This window comes from Prinia subflava (genome assembly GCF_021018805.1).
Source record: "Prinia subflava isolate CZ2003 ecotype Zambia chromosome W unlocalized genomic scaffold, Cam_Psub_1.2 scaffold_31_NEW, whole genome shotgun sequence".
In the NCBI taxonomy this organism is placed as follows: Eukaryota; Metazoa; Chordata; class Aves; order Passeriformes; family Cisticolidae; genus Prinia; species Prinia subflava.
Window position 1 is genome coordinate 3,332,167 of NW_026960608.1, and position 20,838 is coordinate 3,353,004.

Here is a 20,838-nt window from a genome sequence, read left to right on the forward strand (position 1 = left end):
CCCAGGAAGTGTCTAGACAGTACTTGCTGATCGAAACTAGACAATCAATTTGGTTTTTTTCCCTCTCCTTGTTCACGCACAAACATTCACTTTTGCTTTAGTAAACAACCTTATCTCAGTCTGCAAGTTGTTTTTCATCTCTCCTGTCCAGCTGGGAAGGAGGAGTGATAGAGTTGTTTGGTGAACACCTGGCATCCAGCCAAGATAAACCCACACCAGTCCTTTTTGGTTCCTAACGTGGGCTGAGACACTGGCCCTTATATATCTTGCATGGTATAGTAATAGTAGTTATTGAGTAGCAAGCTCCTGTGCGGGACATGGAGTTTGTCAGGTACGCTGCTTATCTCTTTGTTTTGTTGAGTTTGGGAACATGTTACTACAAACAGTGGCTCTGTGCTTTGCTGTGACATTGATGGCTTTGTTGTGCTAGGGGAGCTACTTTCTGGGGACAATGAGGGACTCACTCTCCCTATCTGGGACTGATGTAGATTGTTTTAGAATGCAGGCTGCCGCATTCCTTGTTCATCCTTATGTAAGCTGTTGAATACTATTTTTACTATTAACTAATACTGTTGGCACCCTATGGGGTTTGTGGAATCTGGTGTCATCCTGCTGTGAGACAAAACAAACTGTAGGTGAGGAGGTACTGAAATGTGCCCTGAAGCGGCAGCTCGCTGGATGGCAGTGCGTGTGCAAGGATTTGAGCAGGTTCCTAGAGTGGTTATGACCTCCCCTTGCCTGGGACTCTACACCTAAATAGGTAAAGAAGCCTGGCAAACTGACGCGTCACCTGATAGAAGGGTGCCTTACCTACCCTGATGAAACCCAGCAGCTTCTTGCCCTGTACGAGGGCCTGGCCTATGCCTATTGAGCCACAGTTCAGTACTGTCAGAAGAGTGTGGCTGAGGCAGGGACCCAAACTGCATTTGAGGACACTATGGCTGAGATAGGGACCCAAACAATAACTACAGTAATGGCCCCCAGAAGTGAGAAAGAAAAGGTGGGTGAGGAGAGCCAAGGAGCGATCAGCAAGACTCACTCACCTTTTAGTAGTGCCATGTGGCCAGTGCCAAAGTCTGATGGAGGGTGGAGGTTAACAGTAGACCATTGTGGCCTGAATGAAGTAACGCCCCCACTGAGTGCTGCTGTACTGGACATGTTAGAGCTCTAATATGAACTGGAGTCAAAGGCAGCCAGGTGGTATGCTGCACTTGGCATTGCCGATGCATTTTTCTCAATTCCTTTGACAGCAGAGTGCGGACCACAGTTTGCTTTCATGTGGCGGGGTGTCCAATACACCTGGAATCGACTGCCCCGGGGGTGGAAACACAGCCCTACCATCTCTCATGGACTGATCCAAAGTGTACTGGAAATGGATGATGCCCCGCAACATCTACAATACGTTCATGACATCATTGTGTGGGGCAGTGAGGCAGAAGAAGTGTTTGAGAAGGGAAAAAGAATAGTTCAGAATGTTCTGATAGCTGGGTTTGCCATAAAGAAAAGCAAGGTCAAGGGACCTGCACGGGACATCCAGTTTTTGGGCGCACAAATGGTGGGGTGGCCGTCGTCGTGTGCCTATGGATGTGGTTAACAAGATAGCAACTATGTCTTCACCAGCTAAGAAGACGGAAACACAGGCTTTCGTAGGCCGCCTGGGGTTCTGGAGAATGCATATTCCACGTTACAGTCAGCTTGTGAGGCCCCTCTATTGAGTGACCCAGAAGAACCATTTTGGATGGGGCCTTGAGCAACAACAGGCCTTTGAGCAGATCAAACAGGGAAGTAGCTTTTGTGGTAGCTCTTGGGCCTGTTCAGACTGGACCAGCCCTGCAAAATATACTCTACACTGCAGCTGGATAGCATGATCTCACTTGGAGCTTCTGGCAAAGAACATCAAGAGAAAGCCGAGGTGGACCATTAAGGTTTTGGAGCCGGGGTCATTGAGGATCAGAAGGCCCACTACACTCCCTCTGAAAAAGAAATATTAGCAGCATATGAGGGGGTTTGAGCATCCTCAGTTGTTGTTGGGAAAGAAGCGTGTCTCCTCTTGGCGCTGCAATTTCCTGTGCTACACTAGATGTTCAAAGGAAGCATCCTTTTGACACATCGTGCAAACAGTGCTGCGTGGAGTAAGTGGGTGGGTAGCAGCACTGATCACACAACGAGCTTGACTGGGGGAACCCAATTGCCCGAGAATCCATGAAAAAAGGCAGAGGTTTTGGAGAATTTCTTTGAAAGGTCACTCGTGCTCAAGAAGCACCACCATATAATGAGTTATCAGAAGATGAAAGAGGCCATGCTCTCTTTTCTGACGGATCCTGCCTTGTGGTAGGAAACCATCAGAGGTGGAAAGCTGCTGTGTGGAGTCCCACACAATGAGTCGTTGAGGCCGCTGAAGGAGAAGAAAAGTGGCCTCTGCTGTATCTCTGTACTGACTCCTGGATGGTGGCTAATGCCCTATGAAGGTGGCTACAGCAATGGAAGAAGACCGATTGGCAGTGCAGGGCTAAACCCATGTGGGCTGCTGTGTTGTGGCAGGACATCACTGCACGGGTAGAAACGATGGCTCTGAAGGAACGTCCCGTAGATGCTTACATGCCCCAAAGTCGTGCCACTGAGGAACATCAGAAGAATGAACAGCCAGCTAAGGCTGCCAAAATTGAAATAGCTCAGGTAGACTTAGACTGGGAGAAGAAGTGTGAACTCTTTACAGCCTCATGGGCCCATGAACCATGCGGGCATCTAGGAAAAAATGCAACCTACAGACGAGCTTGTGATTGAGGGGTCGGCCTGACCACGGAGGCTATCACACAGGTCACCCGTGAATGTGAAACGTGCTGCAATCAAGTGAGCCACATGAGTGAAATGTCCTTGGAATAGATGGCCAAAGTGAGTTTTAAATCTGCTGAGGCCTGGCAAATTGACTATATTGGACCACTGCCATGAACACACCAAGGCAAGAGCTTACATGCTCATCGTGGTAGAGGCAACTACTGGTTGGCTGTAAAAATACCCTGTAAACCATGCTATTGCTCGAAACGCTGTCTTAGGCCTTAAGAGAGACATTTTGTGGTGACATGGTACCCCAGAAAGAATGGAATCAATGAGTCTCCTTGTCTTAGTTTGGAAAGACAGGTGTCTGCCAGGGAAAAGCCGGAGCTTCCCTTGGAATGGGGAATGTAAACCCCCTCGCTCTGAATTATTTTAATTTTGAAATTAAGGAGCTTTCAGGCAAAGATATGGGAATAGGAATAACAGTTCTTTACTAGGAATATTAAAAACGAAGTAGTACAAAAAAGCAAACGAACAAAAAAGAAAAACACTGGCAGAGTCAGAACACGACCTGACACCCTGTTGGTCAGGGTGTTGGTAGCAGTCCAATTAAGTCCTCCTGGAGTGACAGATGTGGTTCTGTTGGAGTAGAGATGATCCCGTGGAAGGATCCAGCGGTGGCGAGATGAGTCTGGTCTTCCTCTGGGAAGCCAGTGGAAAACAGGCTGTCCTGGTGTTCTGAATCTCAGGTTTTATCCAGGTAGGAAAGCTTGGCTCCTCCCACTGGGTGGAGCATCTCACAATGGGATGATGCCATTTTATCAGTCATGCAGTGAGCCTTAATGGCTCATTAACAGCAGATATCCCCCTGGAAGGAGGATGGGTCAGGGAAGAGATAGGAACACTGCCCCACCTGGTTTTAACAGCTGGCCCATTAACAGAAGACACCTGCCCCCTTCCCCCCGGAGCCATGAGGAATGGGTCATAGAAGAGATAAAGAAAGAAACACCTCCCCAACCAGTTTCAACAGATGGGAATAGAATACATCTTGCATTGAACCCAAGACACTCATTTATGAAATAACCTCATAAACTCTTAGGCAAAGAAACATGCATTGAGTAGATATATCACATCCCTTATCACCCACAAGCCTCTGGAAAGATTGAGAGGTATGATGGACTGCTGATGACTATGTCAAGAGGGTTAGGCAATCGGGCATGGAAGCATTGGGATGCAAATTTAGCAGAAGCCACTTGGCTGGTTAACACCAGAAGATCTGCTAACCGCCCTGGTCCTGCCCAAACAAAACCACTACATACTGTGGGAGGAGATAAGGTCCCCATACTACACACAGGGAAGTGGCTGTGGAATTCTCCTCCCATGGGAAAAGGCAAACCTATTAATGGGATTGTCTTTGCTCAAGGACCTGGGTGTACTTGGTGGGTAGTGCAGAAGGATGGGGAGACCCGGCGTGTGCCTCAAGGAGATTTAACCTTGGGGGAAAAGTAATGAGTGCAAACTGTATGTTGCAGGAAGTAAAGTAGCAGGAGTGACATGAACCGACGATGAGTGAATTTTACGAGGAGCGAGGAGAGTGCGAGGATAGCCCAGGCAGGGCCGGTGTCGGTGCCGAACGGTCGAGTGTGTCGCTTCTGTCCCGAGCACCCATCTTGATGGAATGGAGCCCAAGTCACAGCCTGTTTTTTAAACATCTGGAGGGCTGGAAGAAACCCATCAAATGGGAAACTAATATCTGTCTTTGAAAGGAAGGGGGACGGTAGTTAATGAAAATGTATACGTGTGTTGGACATAAAGATGGTTTAAGCATGGAGTTTAAGTTGTAAGTGTTGGTAAGAAGGGATTTCAGTCATGACATAAATACAATGGAAGAATTAGAAGCCAGATATAGATATATATATAAAAAATTCTGTGGGATCTGAGTATGATGCAAATGGTGCGAAGTAAGGGGTGGAGACTGTACTGGCTGTGGCTGAGATGGAGTTCACTTTCCCCATAGCGTCCAACAGTGCCATGCTTTGCATTTGTATCTAGAAAGGTGTTGATAACACATCAGTGTTTTGGCTACTGCCGGGCAATGTTGGCACAGCGTCAGCGCTGCCTCTCCAACATTCTGCCCCCAATAAGTAGGCTGGGAGTGGGCAAGATCCTGGCAGGAGACACCACTAGACCAGGTGACCCAAACTGGCCAGAGGGCTATTCTGTACCATATGACTTCAGCTCAGAAATAAAAGCTAAGTTAAGGAGGGGGAAAGGGGGCACATTAGTTATTTACAGCGTTTGCCTTTCGGAGCAACCCCTACCTGTGCTGAAGCCCTGCTTCTTGGAAAGTGGTCGGACAGTGCTTGCTGATGGGAACCAGAGGATATATTTGTTTTTCCTGTTTCCTTTTTTGTGCGAAAACTTTCTCTTTTCCTTTAGTAAACTGCCCTATCTCACCCTGTGAGTTGTTTTCCATCTTATTTTCTCTCTGTGTCAAGCTGAGAAGGGGGAGTGATAGAACGACTCTGTGGGCACCAGCAAGAGGAGCTGGAAACCACTGGGCAGCCGGAAAGCTAACAATGTAATCACGAGAGTAAAAATGTGCTGGGACAACTCAATGACTGGAGCTCCCCAGTCAATGGCTATAAAGTGGTCAGAAGGAAGGAGAGGCAGAGGTGGTCCTCTGTGTGAACTCAAAATAAGAGGGATTTTCTGTACAGAGCTGTCTTTGAAAGACAGCGATGAACAGGTTGAGAGCTTATGGGTGAAAATTAGAGGCCAAGCTGTTGCGTTAAGAGTAAGAAACTTGGCAGAAAATAAAGCCCCTTGCACTCCAGCTGCTCCTCAGACATCAGAGGGACCGGGTGGGGTTAGGCCTAATTTCCGGTTACAACCAGTTCAGCACTGTGAATCTGGTTGCGTTCTCTAAGAACCTTTGTGAGCGCAGATTCAGGAATAGAGTGATTTTCTGAAGTTACAGAACTAGAGATTTGGAACTGCCATTGAGAAATGCACTAGCTGTGGTAGAAGTCTAATAACATCATGCTAACCCATGCAATACTAATAATAGCAATGGTATGCAGAAGCTTCCCAAGAGGGCGTCCCCGCTTTGGAGGAGGGAGAAGAGAACAGACCGGCAACTGTCTCTGACATCTCTTGGGAATTCCTGCTACCTAGCTGAAATTTCTACCCTCCTTATATACAGCCCAATCTTCTCCTCCTTACGTATAGCAAGATCTAATTGGAGAGCTGAGTAATATAATCATATACGTGGTAGCATGTACTTCAGTAAGCTTATTAGCATATGCATGAGTGTGCATTTTAATACTTAAATGACCCTTAATCGGGCAAAGGTTACTTCTTTGGCCTTGGTGTCCTTCAGAGTTCCGCTCTTAAGACTTCTTTCCATTTCATGCCGTTCATCAGAGCCAAGAAACGGCTTTCCTAGCTGCCCATGAACTCCTCCTTCGGCCATATTGTCCTTTCTTGACGTCAGCTATGTGGATCTCCATCAGGAAAGATAATGTGGAGGGTACACGGTTTAGGCCATATATAGTAAGCCTTAGCCCTTTCCTGACTCCATGGTCATCATCCCACACAAGCCAACAAAAGAAGCCAACCTTGTGTTTGGTATCTACTATAGGCCACCAGATTAAGAGGATGAGGTCGACGTAAGACATCAGGCAAGTTAGGCGGGACATGAGCGTTGCTGAGTAAGGGCCTTCTCTTCTGGTTGAGCTGAAGCATGAAGTGGACATGCATAGGTATTGGAAGCAGGGACACGCATTCTGGGAAGAATCTAAAGATGCCGCCCAGGTCTGTAGGGATGGGATCAGAAAAGCTAAGGCAAAGCTGGAGCTGAATTTGGCAGGGGATGTAAAGAATCATAAGATGGGCTTCCACAGGTGCATTGGTCAGAAAAATAAGGCTAAAGAAAGCGTACGCCAACCCACATTCCCTTCCTCCCTCCCCCCCTGCCCCCGCTGATAAATAAGCCAGGAGGTCTAGTGGCCAGTAACATGGAGAAGGCTGTGATACTCGGCGAGTCGTTTTCCTCTGTTTTCACTGGCACGGTTACCAAACCTCTTGAGACCCTGAACCTCAAGGCAGGGACTTGGGGACCAAAGTCCCTTCCATCATAGGAAACAATCTGTTTTGAGACCACCCGAGGAACCTGTGGATACACAAGTCCTGCACCTGGGGAGGCACAACGCCATGCACCAGTACATGCTGGAGGTCGATCGGCTGGAAAGCAGCTTTGCAAAATAGGACGACGTGCCCTTGCCGCAAAGGCGGCCAAGGATCTCCTTAGCCCAATATCGAGGAAAGCAGGGTTTATATATGTTACAAGATAGATGTGTGGGCCATTCAAGGTGCTCACTGTGCCCGGAGCTGCAGGGCACAGCAGACCACCCTTGGGCAGATTTGAGGGCGCTGCCTATTTTTCTAAAAGCCTCCTATCCAGCCTAACGCAAATCCTACTATCTTGAACCCTCAAGCCAGCAGTGCCGAACGCACGCTTTGTATTTTATTTGCTTCCAGGAGACGTGCAGCTTAGAAACGTCTGCAATGGAAGTGGGGCTTTCAGCAAACAGTGTAGAGCAACTTCTGTTGGTTTTTCAAAATGTCCCGAGAAGTTAAGGGCAGGCCTGCCCTGCCCTGGCCAAAGCAGTCATTTGACTGAAGGGAGCAGCACCAAAAAGGCACAGGCACCTTTGGGGTGGACTTGATGCGGTAACAAATAACAAGAAATAGTGTTTGTAGCTACTACAGCCTCTTCTGCGACCTCGTAGCCCGCCCTCAGGGTCGCAGCACTACACGGGGCAGGTCCCTCGGCGCCCCGAGGGCCCCAGGTCGACGAGAGAGGACTCGCCAAGGGGGCGGGGAAAAGCGAAAGAGACAGGCGGGACAGCAAATGGAGACGCGGGCCACGATCCGTCGGCCCAATGGGCGCCGCGGAGGGCCGGGCTTAGTGGAGGAAGTGTCGGGGCGGACACGGGCGTTGTCCTTGGCTGACGAGAGTATCGGGGTGCTGGCCTCTCGCCCTGGTGGCGCCACTACCGTCTTCGGAAAGATTATCGGCAAGGCGTTTCTGTGGTCTCGTCAGCGACGAGGACTAGGAGGTAGCCTCGGCTTTGCTCTCTGTGCGCGGTTCCTCTTCCCTTCCCCCTCCTCCCGCGCTTGCGGGCATCTGAGCCGAGGACACCCGGTGCGCGGTACCCGGGCGCGCGGCAGGGCGCGCGGCGGCGCTGCTGCTGCGGGTGGGTGGGTGCAGGGACGCGGGACGGACGGGGCCTCTCTGGGTTGTGGCGCTCTCTACTGCACCGTCCCCATAGCTTGTTCTGTGCCGCACCCCCACCCCTCCGGCTGCCGCGGGCGTACTGGGTTGCAGGTGTTGTCCGGACTCGCCTCGTATCCCACCCCCACCGTGTCGTGTGTGCGCGCGTAGAGAAGGACCTCCGACGGTAACTTGGTCTCAATGTGTCTCCTAACAGCATCCCCCAAACTGGATTATGAGGGCAAGGAATTACATCTTTCTCTAATTAAAAAAAAAAAAAAAGCAAAAAAATTACGAGGTGGTCATCCTGCAGGCTTCAATAGCTTTCCAGAACTCGTTTCTGTGGGGAAATAAGACCGTGATAACAGCATGCTTGCAAGGGTCACGAGTGTTGGTACTGGAAACTGGAGTGAGCTGCTTAGACCGGGGGAAAAACAATGCAGGCGTTGCCTATGGGATGTTAACTTTAAGGTAATATCCCATGTGATTTAGTTCCTAAAATGCTGAAAGTTAGCAGTTAGGGATTCTTTCTGCTTTTGAAGGTAGGGTTTGCATGCAGTATAGAAGACAGACTCGTCCCATGCACTTGCAGGCTTCCTGGCATTATGCGTGTGTTCGATGCTTGAGCTCCCTGTCCTGTGGGAAATGAATGGCCGCTGCTCTTCCACTTCACTAAACTCTTTGCTGATTCAGTTAAGCCATTTGTCTTCAGTCTCTGCGTGGACCACATCCAGTAGAAAAACTGCTCAGGAAAGGATCGGTCCCAACTAAAACATACTGGAGCTTGTTAATCGCAAATAGTGGCCTGTCTCCTTCCCCCATGGTCTTGCATGACGAATCTCACTTCTAGAGGGGGCTCTGTAAATATACTGTATTTTGGGTACAGAAAGCATAATAATCATGCAGGAAAAATCAATGTTCTGGCTTGTCTTTGGGGTATCTGGTAATCTGCTTCTGTAGGAGTTCAGCGGGGCAGATGGGTTTGCATAAGCTATTGCCTTTCTCTGAAGCCGGTTATGTTTTAAGTGTTTACTCTTCCTCCAGTGCCATTCGTTCCTTGATCGTTTTGCCCCTAGACGCGACACTTTTCCTAGTCATGCCTAAGGAGCCAATTATCGAGTTGTCTGGAGCAGGAGATTCTGGTGAATCTGTAAGTACTGTGGGAGTTTTCTGTGTGCTAAACTGTACCTGTAGATAGTTCCTCATTTACTAGACTCTTTCCCATCCCCCCTTTCCCCCTTGATAGGGCACAGTAGGCTACTTTGGGTTTTCTGGCGCTATCATCTCTTGTCTCTGGCTTGTAATGGAGTTGAGCTTTTTGACTAAAAGCAGTGCGATAAAGCAGTGCTGGTCCCTGGGTGTGTACTTCTGGTGCAAAGCGCCATGTTGTTTTGGAGTGCAGTCTGGTGCCTATTGTCGTGGTTTAGAGTCAGAGTAGTAGTCCTTCTAACATGGAGAAGAGGGCTTGGGGTTTTTGGCAGGTCCGGGGCAAGGAAGGGCAAAGCTGGTTGAGAGGTGCTGGATGTTTTGCTTTAAGCTGTGAAAGCCATGTTCAAAGACACTGTAAACCCATGCAAAAGGCAGCCAAAAGTTTATTTTCCAGCCGGATTGGTTATGTTGCCTGAAGACACAATGGGGGCTTTAACGCGGAGACATAGTCAGCTTCTGTGGCTGTTTTGTAGTCCTTTGGTGTCTATCTTGAGAAAAATTGCCTAGCTCTCTTTTGCCCCTATAGCGTGCATAATTGGTCTTTGTAGCTTTGCTTGGAAAGCTTTAGTTGCCAGTGTTTGGACGGCCGTTAATTTGGCCATGCAATGGTTGAACTGCTAGGAATTGGCTAGCTGCTTTCTCTGGGTGGTTCTCTGCTCTCATTCCTTCCCTTCCTGCTCTCTCCCCTCTTGTTCCTTCATTCTTTTTATTTTACTTATTTATGGGTTTGTACTTCCTTCTCCAGCTTCTTGGGCATGTCGTGATTGTTGGCGAGATGTGTGTTGCTCACCTGGGCCTGACCAATGGATTCCGGATGGTTGTGGATGAAGGGCCCGAGGGTGGGCAGTCTGTCTCTCGCATGCATCTACCCGTTCTGGGTGGCGGTCAGTTGGGCTGGCCGCCTGGCTAAGTTTTTGGCACCGCAAGAGTTGCTGCACGTGTACAAATCGCCGCTGAATGGATTTCGTCTGTTGCCCATCAATCTAGCGGCTTTTGATGTGTAATTTTTCTTTTGCCGTGCGTCTGTGGAAGGTAACAAAAGCTTTGAGCAGCAGTTGCACAATAAAGATTTGTCATGGGGATATCATCTCCGTCTTGCGCGTCTTACTGAGGGGAAGTAGTTCTGCAAGTTCAAACGGTGTCTCCCCGAAATGCAAGTATGTGGAATGTTTCAGCCAGATAACAGCATTTCAGAGATAGATGATGATTTGCCTGTTTGTTTGAAGCGTGAAGCTGGAAGCGCTGCTTAGCAGTCTCTCGCGTCTTGTAGGAAGCAAAGTCTTAGCTCTTTGGCAGTGGTACGCCAACGTACAGAAAGCCCCTATGTAGGCTGCTGCTAAAAGTGTAGAAGATACTGTGTGTGAGGCTACATGCGTGCTTTCCAAGGGTGGATTCAGCATGGTGCACTGTGTTGGAAGCATCTACCTCCTGTTGCACCTGGGTGTCCTGGTTACATAAGTAGGGTGCCAGTTTAGCACTGTGTGCATGTAAGCCAACTGTATTGTACCACCCTCTGTGTCATTCCTGATGACCTGCTAACGATGGATCACTTGCAGTAGCTGCCTATTATACACCCAACACCTGAGGCTACAAGATGGGTGTTAAATGAGATAAGGGGGAAGAGGCAACCCTTCCCAGGCAGGGTAGTGTTTTTCTTCACACAAACGACTTAGCCATGATAAGTGCTTCCTCTGGGGAAGCACCAGCACATTCCCACCCAGCCTGAGGGGTCATCTCTGCTAATGGGCCATAATGGACTCAATGGCACTAGGATCATAGGCAGCTGCAGTGACTTAGACCATCAAAGACTCCCAAAATATCCCATGACTCACAGTATTACATTCCTCCACTGTGAAACTCCCTGTCCTGGGGGAGGTACTGAGCATTCCCACTTGAACCTGTGCTTATATATCTATATCTATATATCTATATCTATATAGATATATAGATATAGATATCTTTGGGTTTGGGGACTTTGGGCACCACCACTCGACAGATCCGAAGGAGGACCACTACTTCAACAGGACTGCGACCACTACTTCAACAGGACTGTGACCATCACTCTGACCAGCAGGGTGCCAGTTTATACTCTGTGGGTTAAAACCAGTTCTCTCTGTATCGTTGTATTTATTGTAACCTGTTTAGTAAATTGTAACTCCGACCTGTAATCTCTCTTGAGGCAGATGTGTGGGGTTGATTTCTCCTGACGGTTTACATTTGAACCAGCATGCTGGGTGATTGCCATAGGTTTTAGAAGTCTCTGGCACCTGGTGGAATTTTATGTCTCGCCTCGCAGGCAAGGTTTTGGATGCTTAGCTCCAAGCCGAAGAGAGCCAAGGGTTATGAAACCCAGATCCGCTGGAGAGTTGTAGGTTCCTAGACCAGCCCAGGTGTGAAGGGACCTCGCAAGATCATCTGGTGCAGCCTTTTGCGGGAAAGGGAGCCTAGATGAGATTATTTAGCACCCCGTCCAATCGCATCTTGAAAACCTCCAGCAACGGGGACTGGTGCAACTTGTGCCCATTGTCCCTTGTCTTCTCCATGTGGCTCCCCTGAAGTACTAGAATACTGTGAGGAGGTTCTCCTTGAGCCTAGGCAGGTGCGTAACATTTTGCATCTAATTCCTTTGTCATTGCTAGCCTTCATGCAGCCCCTGTCTGCTTTCAGATGTTCCTCCACAGCTTTTGGATCATGCTGAGCCCATTTGTCCGCGTATTTAGGACTTAGGCTTATTCCTTGCTTCTGTAAGTATTCAGTGATATCTCTTGCCATCCCTCCGACTATGCCAATTGGTGCAAGTGGGTGTTTTAGGTCGCTTAAAGAATCGCCGGGAAAGGTATCAGCAAAAGCAGGTTCTCCAGCCCTTTGAGCATCTTTGTGGCCCTCCTTGGGACCCTCTCCAGTCTGTCCGCCTCTTTTTATTGAAGTCTGGGGACCAGAACTGGACACAGAGCTTGGCCTGCAGGCATGGGCTCTGTGAGAAGAGGCCAGGGTCTGCTCTGTGTGAGACACAGCTAGTTTTCACCAACTAGGCACCAGACTCCCTGAGAGCCAAAGCTGAGCAACTCAGCAGAGCTGGTGGCACCCCTGTGTAAGCATATTTAAGAAAGGGTAAAGCGCTGTCTGGGGCAGGTATTTCCCTGCTGCCCTTAGATCTGGCAGGTGGCTATGTCCCGAAGGAACTTTTTCATCTTATTTTCTCCTCCTGTCCTATTGAGGAGGGGTGGTGAGAGAACAGCTGGTTGGGCCCCTGGCGGCCAGCCAAGGTCTGACATCATAAAGCCTAAAAGGCATATTCTTCCATGTAGAAGGGGGTTGGTGGTTTAGAGATTTTAGGAACAGGAAGATGAATTAGGGGCTGAATGTTGATTTGAGTGAAGGGCAGGTACCAATCCGTCTTCTATAACTGCAATTTCAGCAGCAGAGGACAGCTGAGAATCAGGCCCCAATGATGCTGGTCTGGGTGTTGCCAAGATGGAGTTCATTTCCCCATAGCAGCTCTCACAGTGCCGTGGGTCACGTGAAAAAGGGAGGCTTCCTCGACCCTTAGTGTGGGGAGATTTACTCAGTCTTTAGTGTTTAATTTGTCTGTGTTTCGGGAAAGCCGCGGCCGTTGTGCCCGACCAGTCTGTCAGCGTCCCGTTGGGGGGATCCTTCGCTGAGCAGTCGTACTGGATCAGAGGGTGGTTCGACTGACTTAGGGAAACACACCAACAGTGTAAGGGAGGCCCCTCAGCAGGTCTTCCCCTTTACCTATTGTGTTACCTGCCGCTGACGACTGGTAGCGTCCGCCAAGGATTCACGCTAGCAGTTTATGGAAGAACACTCTTTGTTAATATAAGTTGTGACAGGTTAAGGTTCAAAGATTGTCAGTAATAGTGTCTGTCTGCAAAAATATATTTGAAGGAATATGCAGAGAAGCTCTAATCCCCAATAAAATGTTCCGCATGCATAGAGTATGATTCTTATCCAATAGGCATCTCTATGAGGGAGAAGACAGGTTCAGCCCATCAACTGATCCCAGCAGCTACGATGGAGTCGATGGAGTCTTCCCTAACTTTTCCCCATTCTCGACTTATTTTTATAGTATTTCTGTGTGTTTAGGTGGAGCTTGAGTGACTCTATTCATGCATACCTTTGTTACTGATTGGTGTAAAATTCTCTTGCTTTGCTTTTAAAGGTACAGTCAGAAAGAATATAGAGCGCATGCCCAGTGAGGGGTGGTCGCACTTTGGAGGTGGGTAACTTTGGGATGGAGGTGTGCGTTAATATTATTATTGGTCTTTAACGAAGCAAGTTCATCGAAGGAGAGAGATTTCACCACAGTTGCTGGCTCAGCAGTAAGACATCTTCCCCTATCTCCCGTGGCTGACAGGTGGTATGCGGATTATCAGCTGCAAAGTACCATCGAGTTCCCTTCCCCGCAAGGATTTCTGCAGAGCCTGGCCTTTGCTCCGCTCCACCCTCCATTCCATCCCCATTAGCAGGTGCGTGTGTATGGGGAATCATCACGGAATAGGTTTCAAGTCATGCCAACTGCATTCCATCCAGGGAGCAGCAACTGTGATTTACCCTATAATTCCCGTACTGTTATAACGCCTGTAAGGATGTTAATATAACTCCTAAGTTTCCTCTAATTGAATCCCCAGTTACGGGTCCACAGGGTCCCCAGTCATTTTCCCACACCGTGCTTTGCATTGGTAGCTAGAAAGGTGTTGATAACACACCAGTGTTTTGGCTACTGCTGAGCAGTGTTGGCACAGCATCAGTGCTGTCTCTCCAACATTCTGCCCCAGCATCAGCTGGCTGGGGGTGGGCAAGATCCTAGGAGGAGTTACAACCAGGACAGCTGACCCAAACTGGTCAGAGGGATATTCCATACCATATGATGTCAGCTCAGAAATAAAAGCGAAGTAAAGGAGGGGGAAAGGGGAGCATTTCTTATTTACAGTGTTTGCCTTCCAGAGAAACTGGTACATGTGCGGAAGCCCTGCTTCCCAGGAAGTGTCTAGACAGTACTTGCTGATCGAAACTAGACAATCAATTTGGTTTTTTTCCCTCTCCTTGTTCACGCACAAACATTCACTTTTGCTTTAGTAAACAACCTTATCTCAGTCTGCAAGTTGTTTTTCATCTCTCCTGTCCAGCTGGGAAGGAGGAGTGATAGAGTTGTTTGGTGAACACCTGGCATCCAGCCAAGATAAACCCACACCAGTCCTTTTTGGTTCCTAACGTGGGCTGAGACACTGGCCCTTATATATCTTGCATGGTATAGTAATAGTAGTTATTGAGTAGCAAGCTCCTGTGCGGGACATGGAGTTTGTCAGGTACGCTGCTTATCTCTTTGTTTTGTTGAGTTTGGGAACATGTTACTACAAACAGTGGCTCTGTGCTTTGCTGTGACATTGATGGCTTTGTTGTGCTAGGGGAGCTACTTTCTGGGGACAATGAGGGACTCACTCTCCCTATCTGGGACTGATGTAGATTGTTTTAGAATGCAGGCTGCCGCATTCCTTGTTCATCCTTATGTAAGCTGTTGAATACTATTTTTACTATTAACTAATACTGTTGGCACCCTATGGGGTTTGTGGAATCTGGTGTCATCCTGCTGTGAGACAAAACAAACTGTAGGTGAGGAGGTACTGAAATGTGCCCTGAAGCGGCAGCTCGCTGGATGGCAGTGCGTGTGCAAGGATTTGAGCAGGTTCCTAGAGTGGTTATGACCTCCCCTTGCCTGGGACTCTACACCTAAATAGGTAAAGAAGCCTGGCAAACTGACGCGTCACCTGATAGAAGGGTGCCTTACCTACCCTGATGAAACCCAGCAGCTTCTTGCCCTGTACGAGGGCCTGGCCTATGCCTATTGAGCCACAGTTCAGTACTGTCAGAAGAGTGTGGCTGAGGCAGGGACCCAAACTGCATTTGAGGACACTATGGCTGAGATAGGGACCCAAACAATAACTACAGTAATGGCCCCCAGAAGTGAGAAAGAAAAGGTGGGTGAGGAGAGCCAAGGAGTGATCAGCAAGACTCACTCACCTTTTAGTAGTGCCATGTGGCCAGTGCCAAAGTCTGATGGAGGGTGGAGGTTAACAGTAGACCACTGTGGCCTGAATGAAGTAACGCCCCCACTGAGTGCTGCTGTACTGGACATGTTAGAGCTCTAATATGAACTGGAGTCAAAGGCAGCCAGGTGGTATGCTGCACTTGGCATTGCCGATGCATTTTTCTCAATTCCTTTGACAGCAGAGTGCGGACCACAGTTTGCTTTCATGTGGCGGGGTGTCCAATACACCTGGAATCGACTGCCCCGGGGGTGGAAACACAGCCCTACCATCTCTCATGGACTGATCCAAAGTGTACTGGAAATGGATGATGCCCCGCAACATCTACAATACGTTCATGACATCATTGTGTGGGGCAGTGAGGCAGAAGAAGTGTTTGAGAAGGGAAAAAGAATAGTTCAGAATGTTCTGATAGCTGGGTTTGCCATAAAGAAAAGCAAGGTCAAGGGACCTGCACGGGACATCCAGTTTTTGGGCGCACAAATGGTGGGGTGGCCGTCGTCGTGTGCCTATGGATGTGGTTAACAAGATAGCAACTATGTCTTCACCAGCTAAGAAGACGGAAACACAGGCTTTCGTAGGCCGCCTGGGGTTCTGGAGAATGCATATTCCACGTTACAGTCAGCTTGTGAGGCCCCTCTATTGAGTGACCCAGAAGAACCATTTTGGATGGGGCCTTGAGCAACAACAGGCCTTTGAGCAGATCAAACAGGGAAGTAGCTTTTGTGGTAGCTCTTGGGCCTGTTCAGACTGGACCAGCCCTGCAAAATATACTCTACACTGCAGCTGGATAGCATGATCTCACTTGGAGCTTCTGGCAAAGAACATCAAGAGAAAGCCGAGGTGGACCATTAAGGTTTTGGAGCCGGGGTCATTGAGGATCAGAAGGCCCACTACACTCCCTCTGAAAAAGAAATATTAGCAGCATATGAGGGGGTTTGAGCATCCTCAGTTGTTGTTGGGAAAGAAGCGTGTCTCCTCTTGGCGCTGCAATTTCCTGTGCTACACTAGATGTTCAAAGGAAGCATCCTTTTGACACATTGTGCAAACAGTGCTGCGTGGAGTAAGTGGGTGGGTAGCAGCACTGATCACACAACGAGCTTGACTGGGGGAACCCAATTGCCCGAGAATCCATGAAAAAAGGCAGAGGTTTTGGAGAATTTCTTTGAAAGGTCACTCGTGCTCAAGAAGCACCACCATATAATGAGTTATCAGAAGATGAAAGAGGCCATGCTCTCTTTTCTGACGGATCCTGCCTTGTGGTAGGAAACCATCAGAGGTGGAAAGCTGCTGTGTGGAGTCCCACACAATGAGTCGTTGAGGCCGCTGAAGGAGAAGAAAAGTGGCCTCTGCTGTATCTCTGTACTGACTCCTGGATGGTGGCTAATGCCCTATGAAGGTGGCTACAGCAATGGAAGAAGACCGATTGGCAGTGCAGGGCTAAACCCATGTGGGCTGCTGTGTTGTGGCAGGACATCACTGCACGGGTAGAAACGATGGCTCTGAAGGAACGTCCCGTAGATGCTTACATGCCCCAAAGTCGTGCCACTGAGGAACATCAGAAGAATGAACAGCCAGCTAAGGCTGCCAAAATTGAAATAGCTCAGGTAGACTTAGACTGGGAGAAGAAGTGTGAACTCTTTACAGCCTCATGGGCCCATGAACCATGCGGGCATCTAGGAAAAAATGCAACCTACAGACGAGCTTGTGATTGAGGGGTCGGCCTGACCACGGAGGCTATCACACAGGTCACCCGTGAATGTGAAACGTGCTGCAATCAAGTGAGCCACATGAGTGAAATGTCCTTGGAATAGATGGCCAAAGTGAGTTTTAAATCTGCTGAGGCCTGGCAAATTGACTATATTGGACCACTGCCATGAACACACCAAGGCAAGAGCTTACATGCTCATCGTGGTAGAGGCAACTACTGGTTGGCTGTAAAAATACCCTGTAAACCATGCTATTGCTCGAAACGCTGTCTTAGGCCTTAAGAGAGACATTTTGTAGTGACATGGTACCCCAGAAAGAATGGAATCAATGAGTCTCCTTGTCTTAGTTTGGAAAGACAGATGTCTGCCAGGGAAAAGCCGGAGCTTCCCTTGGAATGGGGAATGTAAACCCCCTCGCTCTGAATTATTTTAATTTTGAAATTAAGGAGCTTTCAGGCAAAGATATGGGAATAGGAATAACAGTTCTTTACTAGGAATATTAAAAACGAAGTAGTACAAAAAAGCAAACGAACAAAAAAGAAAAACACTGGCAGAGTCAGAACACGACCTGACACCCTGTTGGTCAGGGTGTTGGTAGCAGTCCAATTAAGTCCTCCTGGAGTGACAGATGTGGTTCTGTTGGAGTAGAGATGATCCCGTGGAAGGATCCAGCGGTGGCGAGATGAGTCTGGTCTTCCTCTGGGAAGCCAGTGGAAAACAGGCTGTCCTGGTGTTCTGAATCTCAGGTTTTATCCAGGTAGGAAAGCTTGGCTCCTCCCACTGGGTGGAGCATCTCACAATGGGATGATGCCATTTTATCAGTCATGCAGTGAGCCTTAATGGCTCATTAACAGCAGATATCCCCCTGGAAGGAGGATGGGTCAGGGAAGAGATAGGAACACTGCCCCACCTGGTTTTAACAGCTGGCCCATTAACAGAAGACACCTGCCCCCTTCCCCCCGGAGCCATGAGGAATGGGTCATAGAAGAGATAAAGAAAGAAACACCTCCCCAACCAGTTTCAACAGATGGGAATAGAATACATCTTGCATTGAACCCAAGACACTCATTTATGAAATAACCTCATAAACTCTTAGGCAAAGAAACATGCATTGAGTAGATATATCACATCCCTTATCACCCACAAGCCTCTGGAAAGATTGAGAGGTATGATGGACTGCTGATGACTATGTCAAGAGGGTTAGGCAATCGGGCATGGAAGCATTGGGATGCAAATTTAGCAGAAGCCACTTGGCTGGTTAACACCAGAAGATCTGCTAACCGCCCTGGTCCTGCCCAAACAAAACCACTACATACTGTGGGAGGAGATAAGGTCCCCATACTACACACAGGGAAGTGGCTGTGGAATTCTCCTCCCATGGGAAAAGGCAAACCTATTAATGGGATTGTCTTTGCTCAAGGACCTGGGTGTACTTGGTGGGTAGTGCAGAAGGATGGGGAGACCCGGCGTGTGCCTCAAGGAGATTTAACCTTGGGGGAAAAGTAATGAGTGCAAACTGTATGTTGCAGGAAGTAAAGTAGCAGGAGTGACATGAACCGACGATGAGTGAATTTTACGAGGAGCGAGGAGAGTGCGAGGATAGCTCAGGCAGGGCCGGTGTCGGTGCCGAACGGTCGAGTGTGTCGCTTCTGTCCCGAGCACCCATCTTGATGGAATGGAGCCCAAGTCACAGCCTGTTTTTTAAACATCTGGAGGGCTGGAAGAAACCCATCAAATGGGAAACTAATATCTGTCTTTGAAAGGAAGGGGGACGGTAGTTAATGAAAATGTATACGTGTGTTGGACATAAAGATGGTTTAAGCATGGAGTTTAAGTTGTAAGTGTTGGTAAGAAGGGATTTCAGTCATGACATAAATACAATGGAAGAATTAGAAGCCAGATATAGATATATATATAAAAAATTCTGTGGGATCTGAGTATGATGCAAATGGTGCGAAGTAAGGGGTGGAGACTGTACTGGCTGTGGCTGAGATGGAGTTCACTTTCCCCATAGCGTCCAACAGTGCCATGCTTTGCATTTGTATCTAGAAAGGTGTTGATAACACATCAGTGTTTTGGCTACTGCCGGGCAATGTTGGCACAGCGTCAGCGCTGCCTCTCCAACATTCTGCCCCCAATAAGTAGGCTGGGAGTGGGCAAGATCCTGGCAGGAGACACCACTAGACCAGGTGACCCAAACTGGCCAGAGGGCTATTCTGTACCATATGACTTCAGCTCAGAAATAAAAGCTAAGTTAAGGAGGGGGAAAGGGGGCACATTAGTTATTTACAGCGTTTGCCTTTCGGAGCAACCCCTACCTGTGCTGAAGCCCTGCTTCTTGGAAAGTGGTCGGACAGTGCTTGCTGATGGGAACCAGAGGATATATTTGTTTTTCCTGTTTCCTTTTTTGTGCGAAAACTTTCTCTTTTCCTTTAGTAAACTGCCCTATCTCACCCTGTGAGTTGTTTTCCATCTTATTTTCTCTCTGTGTCAAGCTGAGAAGGGGGAGTGATAGAACGACTCTGTGGGCACCAGCAAGAGGAGCTGGAAACCACTGGGCAGCCGGAAAGCTAACAATGTAATCACGAGAGTAAAAATGTGCTGGGACAACTCAATGACTGGAGCTCCCCAGTCAATGGCTATAAAGTGGTCAGAAGGAAGGAGAGGCAGAGGTGGTCCTCTGTGTGAACTCAAAATAAGAGGGATTTTCTGTACAGAGCTGTCTTTGAAAGACAGCGATGAACAGGTTGAGAGCTTATGGGTGAAAATTAGAGGCCAAGCTGTTGCGTTAAGAGTAAGAAACTTGGCAGAAAATAAAGCCCCTTGCACTCCAGCTGCTCCTCAGACATCAGAGGGACCGGGTGGGGTTAGGCCTAATTTCCGGTTACAACCAGTTCAGCACTGTGAATCTGGTTGCGTTCTCTAAGAACCTTTGTGAGCGCAGATTCAGGAATAGAGTGATTTTCTGAAGTTACAGAACTAGAGATTTGGAACTGCCATTGAGAAATGCACTAGCTGTGGTAGAAGTCTAATAACATCATGCTAACCCATGCAATACTAATAATAGCAATGGTATGCAGAAGCTTCCCAAGAGGGCGTCCCCGCTTTGGAGGAGGGAGAAGAGAACAGACCGGCAACTGTCTCTGACATCTCTTGGGAATTCCTGCTACCTAGCTGAAATTTCTACCCTCCTTATATACAGCCCAATCTTCTCCTCCTTACGTATAGCAAGATCTAATTGGAGAGCTGAGTAATATAATCATATACGTGGTAGCATGTACTTCAGTAAGCTTATTAGCATATGCATGAGTGTGCATTTTAATACTTAAATGACCCTTAATCGGGCAAAGGTTACTTCTTTGGCCTTGGTGTCCTTCAGAGTTCCGCTCTTAAGACTTCTTTCCATTTCATGCCGTTCATCAGAGCCAAGAAACGGCTTTCCTAGCTGCCCATGAACTCCTCCTTCGGCCATATTGTCCTTTCTTGACGTCAGCTATGTGGATCTCCATCAGGAAAGATAATGTGGAGGGTACACGGTTTAGGCCATATATAGTAAGCCTTAGCCCTTTCCTGACTCCATGGTCATCATCCCACACAAGCCAACAAAAGAAGCCAACCTTGTGTTTGGTATCTACTATAGGCCACCAGATTAAGAGGATGAGGTCGACGTAAGACATCAGGCAAGTTAGGCGGGACATGAGCGTTGCTGAGTAAGGGCCTTCTCTTCTGGTTGAGCTGAAGCATGAAGTGGACATGCATAGGTATTGGAAGCAGGGACACGCATTCTGGGAAGAATCTAAAG